The following is a 6398-nucleotide window of genomic DNA, read 5'->3' on the forward strand; positions in this document are numbered from 1 at the left end:
GGCCTAATACTCGGAAACTTTTCTGCTACACATTCTGTGATTAAAAATAATTAAAATAATATTAGTATAATTAATTTAAAAAAAAATAAAATAAATTTATGTACCTTTTATTATACGGATCAATAGAAGATATTGCACTTCCATGTTGTTATTTTTGCCATAAAACGAGCAGATAGAAGCAAGTTCGTATTTAAAACACGCTTTAAGACATTTAGAAATATATCTATTCCATCCTCGATCGTCAATATTTTGTAAGAATTTTTTCTAATCAAAAATTAAGAATTAAAACATCATAAAAACAAATAAAAGATAAGTTACGTACAAACAATGCCCTTGGCACATCATCATTTTTAATTTTTTCTTCAAAACTTTTCAGTTCTTCTTTGGTCCCTAACGGAATACCAAGTGATGTTCTATCGACTACTGCAGTCTCCCGCCATGCAGTTGTATGATTTCTAATTTCCTTAAATTCTTCGCAGAGCTTATCTGTTTTGGCAGCTACTTCTGTCATCAGTTTTCGCAAATTATCTATAGCACTTAAAATTGTAGCTGTATCAAGAGCATCGTTTCTATGGTTTGTTATTGATTTGGATGTCGATGGATATGGAAAAATTGTACTTCTTGATGAATGGGATTGTTCTGAGTTTAATCTTTTTCTCTTCGCAGAATCATTGTTTGTTGGAGCTACTAATAATTGGGAATTTGTTTTGTTTCCATTTGATGTGACAATGGATATTTCTTGTGTCTCTGGTTCTATCATTAGACCAATTTGAAATTCCATACATTCGTCCGTTTCATTATCTTGCGGCAATGAAATTTCAATCTCGCTATCTTCACTATCAGTCATATCTGGAAGAATTAAAAACTCTGTTAGTGGAACTGTTAAGCTCAGAAAATGCAATTTTGATGATTCGAGCCGAACAGCTCAAAGTTAAAGTATTTATAATTACTAAAAAAATCCGATGGGTTCAAAAAGGCAAAGAGGCTCCACTATTCCCAAGCACCGCGCCGTTGTGTTTGATTTTTAGAGAATTTAAGCCCTTACTTTTCGTCAGTTGTGCACAGATTCCTCTTCAACTATTCTAAGTCATGTGCTTCTTAGCCGACCTACCTACTAACGTGAAGGGGTTACATTTACTGTGTAACAAGGAAGCTACATAAGGATTTGAATGAACTTGGGAAATTTGCACTGAAACCTTTAAGATCTATTGAGCCCCCAATTTAAGCTCTGCAAGTTACTTCTTAAAGCAGGATTTCCAGCTTCATATGATACCTCTAAGGTATTGAATTATTGGAGTATTTTAAGAGACGGTACACCTTTAACTAGAACCTGGTGTTTGCCCAGATATCTGTTTCGTTGGTGCATCGTTTCACCAAATACAATTTACAATTACAAATTTGTAGTTGTAATTAAAAAAAAAGTAAAAGGGTAGATTAATTCCTTAGGTGCGCGCTTATTATTCAAAAAAATGTTAACTTTTTGTATGTGGTCAAGAGTTGGTGTAACAAAATTTTTTTATTATTTTACAATTTTTGTGAAAAATTGCTCGTAGATTGTTAATTGTAATGGGATTTTGAGCTGAACGAATTAATTCACTTATAGCGTTTTCGTTTGGTCGTCCGGGACTGTCCGGAATTCTCCCGAACGATTCTGAAACTGATCGTTTGGCACTCAATGACAGTTCTAATTCTGAAAAGAAGAGAAAATCGATTCCGAATTTTGAGGCAGAATCAAAACCAGAATCACGCACACATGTTAACACTTAAGACGTCAAAGTAATGAAATGTCATTCTTTGTTATTCATTTCTCAATTTCAAGATTTTTAACTATGCACAAACTTCAAACTATATTAAAATAATGCGAAGAAAGAAAACAAAAATAGATAACTTAATGATAATAAAAAAAAAATAAACAAAACAAAACTTTCATCAGACGTTCGCATTTGATGTTTCACAAATACAAAGGAACCCAAACTTCAGAATAAAAAAAAAGTATCTAACTCTGATCGTTTGGCATTCCGGATCGGACAGTCCCGGACGCTTCTAAGAATTCCCAAACGAAAACGCTATTAATGGGGTTTTCGTTTGGTACAAAAATCAATTTATTTTTTGATTTAGATCTGTCAAAAAACTGATTTTCGCAATTTTTGCCTTCGTTTGGCAAAAAAATTGATTTATTTTTTGATCTTAGATCAAATTTTCAGATCTGGATTTTTCGGCAGATTTACCCATTTTTTATCAACACCTACACCAATATGCATTATTATTGTCATCCATCTGTTTGACAAGTTTTTGTTTGAAAATAATTTGTTTCGGTTTCAAAAATATTTTTAAAAAAAAATATATAAAAAAAAAAATTATATAAAAAAAATTTATAGTTTTCAATTCAAATGGAAGAAATTTTAAGTGAATTAATTTATTCGTGCAGTTCATCTTCGGATAAAAAAAATCAACGGTCAAATCAATATTTGACAAGTGCGATCGCTGTCTGGTTCATAGACACACATACACACCAATACTATTGCAAATAAAAATCAATCTGAAAACGCGTTCGTTTCGTAACGAAAAAAATCAATTTATAGATCAAAATAAAAATTTACCAAACGAAACCCCCATCTTTAAACTAAAAACAATTTTAATTCTTTCTTGAAATCAAAACAAATTATTATCAAACAAAAACTTGTCAAGCTGATGGATGCCAATAATGATGCATGGTGGTGTTAGTAAAAGAGCGGTAAATCTGCCAAAAAATCCAGATCTGGAAAATTGATCTTAAAAACGAAGGCAAAAATTGTCAAAATCAGTATAGCAATCTTTTCTCCACAAAATGCAAAGTGATTTACCCAGTACCCTCAAAGAGTAATAATTGTATTGCCTTTCATTCGGGATTTGGTAGTCAACGAACTATTACTACACCTAGAGGGAGTAGGTTTCAAGGTTATTTCCAACGCGGATGATGTGGCAATTGCTGTTTTAGGGAAATACTTCCACACCCTTGCAGAACTGCTACAAACGGAACTTGTCTTCTTCTTCTTCAGCAGATAAATATGTGACACTAAAATATGTAACACCTTCTCTATTCAATCAAGCTAAATATCAATGACTTATTATTTTTGATACAAAAAATTATCTGGAAGCTTAAATATTTAGGAAAGAGTAAAAAAAAAGCAATGTGAAAATCTTTTGACATGAGATGCAAACTTATGCTAAAGCAAGACGTCTTAAAGAAAACTAACCTTAGATGGACTCAGAACAATACTATGGCAACCAAACAAACAAGTTACAATATTCTTATTAACTTATTATGCTTATTAGTCTTCTTCGGCAAAATAACTTTTTGTGGGGTGATCCAATCGGGTAAGGTTTTTTCTTTTTTTTATAATTTTACTGCCGAAACCTACAATCGTAATTAGTTTTTTGTGTTATCATACGCTGATACGTTGTTTTAAATAGGAAAAAAAAATTTGTTAATTTTGAGGGGGCCGGAGATAAAACACAAAGCTTTTAAATTCAACCGTTTCCTGTATTCGGTCCCCTTTTATTGTTAAGAGCCCCCGCACACTACAAACTACACTCGTCGGGTTGGACTCCTAGTGTGCGCAAAGGCAGCCGACTTAACAGTCGGGTCGCTAGAAAATATTTTAGTTTGAAGGCAATTCGCGACCCTAGAACAACAAGGTTCTAAGTACACCCAAGTGTGTTTGGAGAAAAACGCTTCTCAATATTGAAACACCTTTATACGGTAACTGTGTATGAAAACTTTGATTTTTTATTCATAATTCGATGAGTTTATAGGATATCTTTAAGATTTTAGCTTAAAACACTAATAAATACACATTTTTAACCCTTAAATTTGACTTTGAAAACCCATATAGGACTTCGTTGCTCAACGATGCAACGCTTAAATTTAGAACAATAAGGTTCTATGTACAATTTTTATTCTTATTCGATACTGAAGAATTGGGATGCGTTGAAATAAAAAGATTTAATAAATTTTTTTCTTTTTGTTTAAGAGTGGTATACTGCAGCAATTATTTATTATTTTTATAATTAGTTCTATTTCAAAAAAAATAAACAAAGTCTAATTGCTCAGCATTCAATTTTTTCGTCTATACATGTTACAAAGTTCTAACTGCAACATTGCTTGCAGAACATTGTCGGTTAGAACCTTGTTGTTGTGTAGCAAAACAAACTTTTTTTCGATCAAAGAAACTTTTTGATCGGCCGATACTTAATCGTTGTAGTGTGAGCACTTTCATACATTTTCATTCTGATTAAGAGACCGACTTAACTGTCGGCCGATAGAAAGTAAGTAGTGTGCGGGGACTCTTAAAGTTTAAAAAATGGAAAAAAATAAATAGATTTTTGAATCATTTGATGTTATTACTTATTAATATTTAAAATTGTTTTTAAATTCTAAAAAAAAAAAAAAAAAAATTTAAATAAAAACATTCAATTTATTTAAGCTTGCCCTAATCAGTGGCCGAAGATGGGACACTAGATGGCCGAAAATAGGAAACAAAGGCCGAATTTAGGAAAATCGTAAATAAATTGTTTTTCGGAAAAATAATTATTGACTTTGTTTTTAATTTCAACGAAAAAGGAATAAATAAAGTACATTTTACTTCAAGAATTATTCGAAAATGTTGATGTTTGACGTTTCTCTGCTTTATTTTATGAGAAACAATCATTTAGGGGCTGGCTAATAGAAACTCTACCCAAAATGTTCAACCTCTTCTATGCATCTGCCCTCTACTCTTTCCAATAAAAGAATACTCCATCTAGGAGAATTCTTCCATGACTAGTGATCTAGAGAAAACAGGCGTAAAAAGTCTGTCCCTATTCATTAGAGCCTCCAAGTAGTTCGTCTCTGGGGTATCACAATGGACCCAAGAGGTCTAAAGCCAGAACTATAATTGGAGGAAGCATTCGGAAGCTTATGTCAAATCCACCTTTTTTGTTGTTGTTTTCTTTGAATTTTTGGCAAGTTTTCATCCGTCGAGTGCGGTTGCGAGCGCTGTTCCCCTCCGTTTTGTCCGACGCATCCGACAATTATAGTTCTGCCTTAAATGAGCTGGGTCTTCGCTCGACAGCCACTTTCAGTAATTCAAAATCAATGGGCCATATTCATAATCATATTTTAGAAACGATTGTAACTTAGACCGGAGTCTAAGGTTATTACCCAGGTTAGGACTCTTTTTTATAGAAAAATGATTTGGGTCTAAATTGTCTATGAATAAGATAAACCTCAGTCTATTTTAGAACCAAGAAAGTTACAGCTTATGAAAGAACTATGAATATGGTATATGGCCTAATGTACGTATTTGGATTCGTTTTTTCTTGAATCAGTTCATAGTGGTCATGTCATAACCTTATGAAAGCCCGCTCATTACAAACAAAAAGGGGTGAGGTGGAAGTTCATCAAGTTTCATAGAAACCGAACAAAATATGCTTGCGACTTGTTCCAAAAGAGTAAGGAGCCCCTTATCACCGTTATGTAGGACGTACAAATTGCGCATCTTTATGGATGCATATTTTTCGAAGTTACTACTTGTATGAATGGAAAACTGAGTCAATGTGGATTCGTTTTTTATGTACTTGATCCAGACGTTTTATAAACCTTCAATTTGAAAATAATAAGGTATTGCAAGAAAAGCTACGTCTTAAGTTAATGTATTTCTGTACTTACTTAATTTTTACACAAATCTTCTTTATTTTTATAAAATTAGAGACAAATACAATTTGTTTTTGAATACAAAATAAATTGTGTATTATTTTACCACTACGCAAGAAACAAGAATAGAAAAATGAAGTACAAGCACAATGACATTTGAGTGGAAGAGTTCAGGGTTATATTTGGAAGACGTAAAACGGAGTCATTCAACCTCAGAAAAAACGAACTAATTATGGCCTACACCTACTGTTCATGAAATATTTGTTTTTATTTGAGTATATACATCTTTTATCTTTTAAATATTTTTTTAATTTAAAATTTTGCAAAAAATGGTTAAAGGCTTAAGCCTGGTACGCTGCTCGCGCTAAATTTTAGCTCCCATACAAATTATCGAAAAATTTTATCTGAGCTAAAATGGATCCCATACAAATTATCGATAACTTGTATGGGAATTTTATCTCGGCTAAAATTTAGCTCGAGCTGCGTACCAGGCTTTAATTACAACGGCCACTTTTTGCAAAAAGTCAAAAAGTGAAAATTTTCAAACTCATTTTCTGCCAGTTTTTCTGACAAAAAATTTAAAATAATGATGCAGAAAGCTTATTTTATGGTTTAAAAACAATTTTTGTAGTTCTTTCCAAAAACAAATAGCACTAGAAAGAAATAAAAAATGTTTACTTTATTTGTAAATTTCCCACTTTTTCACTTTTTACGTCATTGTAGT

The 6398-nt window shown here is 32.2% G+C and overlaps 1 protein-coding gene across 1 annotated transcript in view; it reads right to left on the reverse strand.

Moving 5' to 3' along the window:
- Nucleotides 1-322: 322 nt before the first annotated feature.
- LOC129906842 (elongation factor Tu) overlaps nucleotides 323-6398 on the reverse strand; it is a 153674-nt gene continuing 147598 nt past the window's right edge. Inside the window, exons 6-7 of the mRNA XM_055982794.1 lie at nucleotides 951-2069; nucleotides 323-849 (exon numbers count right to left, since the gene is read on the reverse strand). The gene's annotated coding sequence lies outside the window, so the exon portion shown is untranslated. The remainder of the gene's footprint in view (nucleotides 850-950; nucleotides 2070-6398) is intronic.

This window comes from Episyrphus balteatus, chromosome 1 (assembly GCF_945859705.1).
Source record: "Episyrphus balteatus chromosome 1, idEpiBalt1.1, whole genome shotgun sequence".
In the NCBI taxonomy this organism is placed as follows: domain Eukaryota; kingdom Metazoa; phylum Arthropoda; class Insecta; order Diptera; family Syrphidae; genus Episyrphus; species Episyrphus balteatus.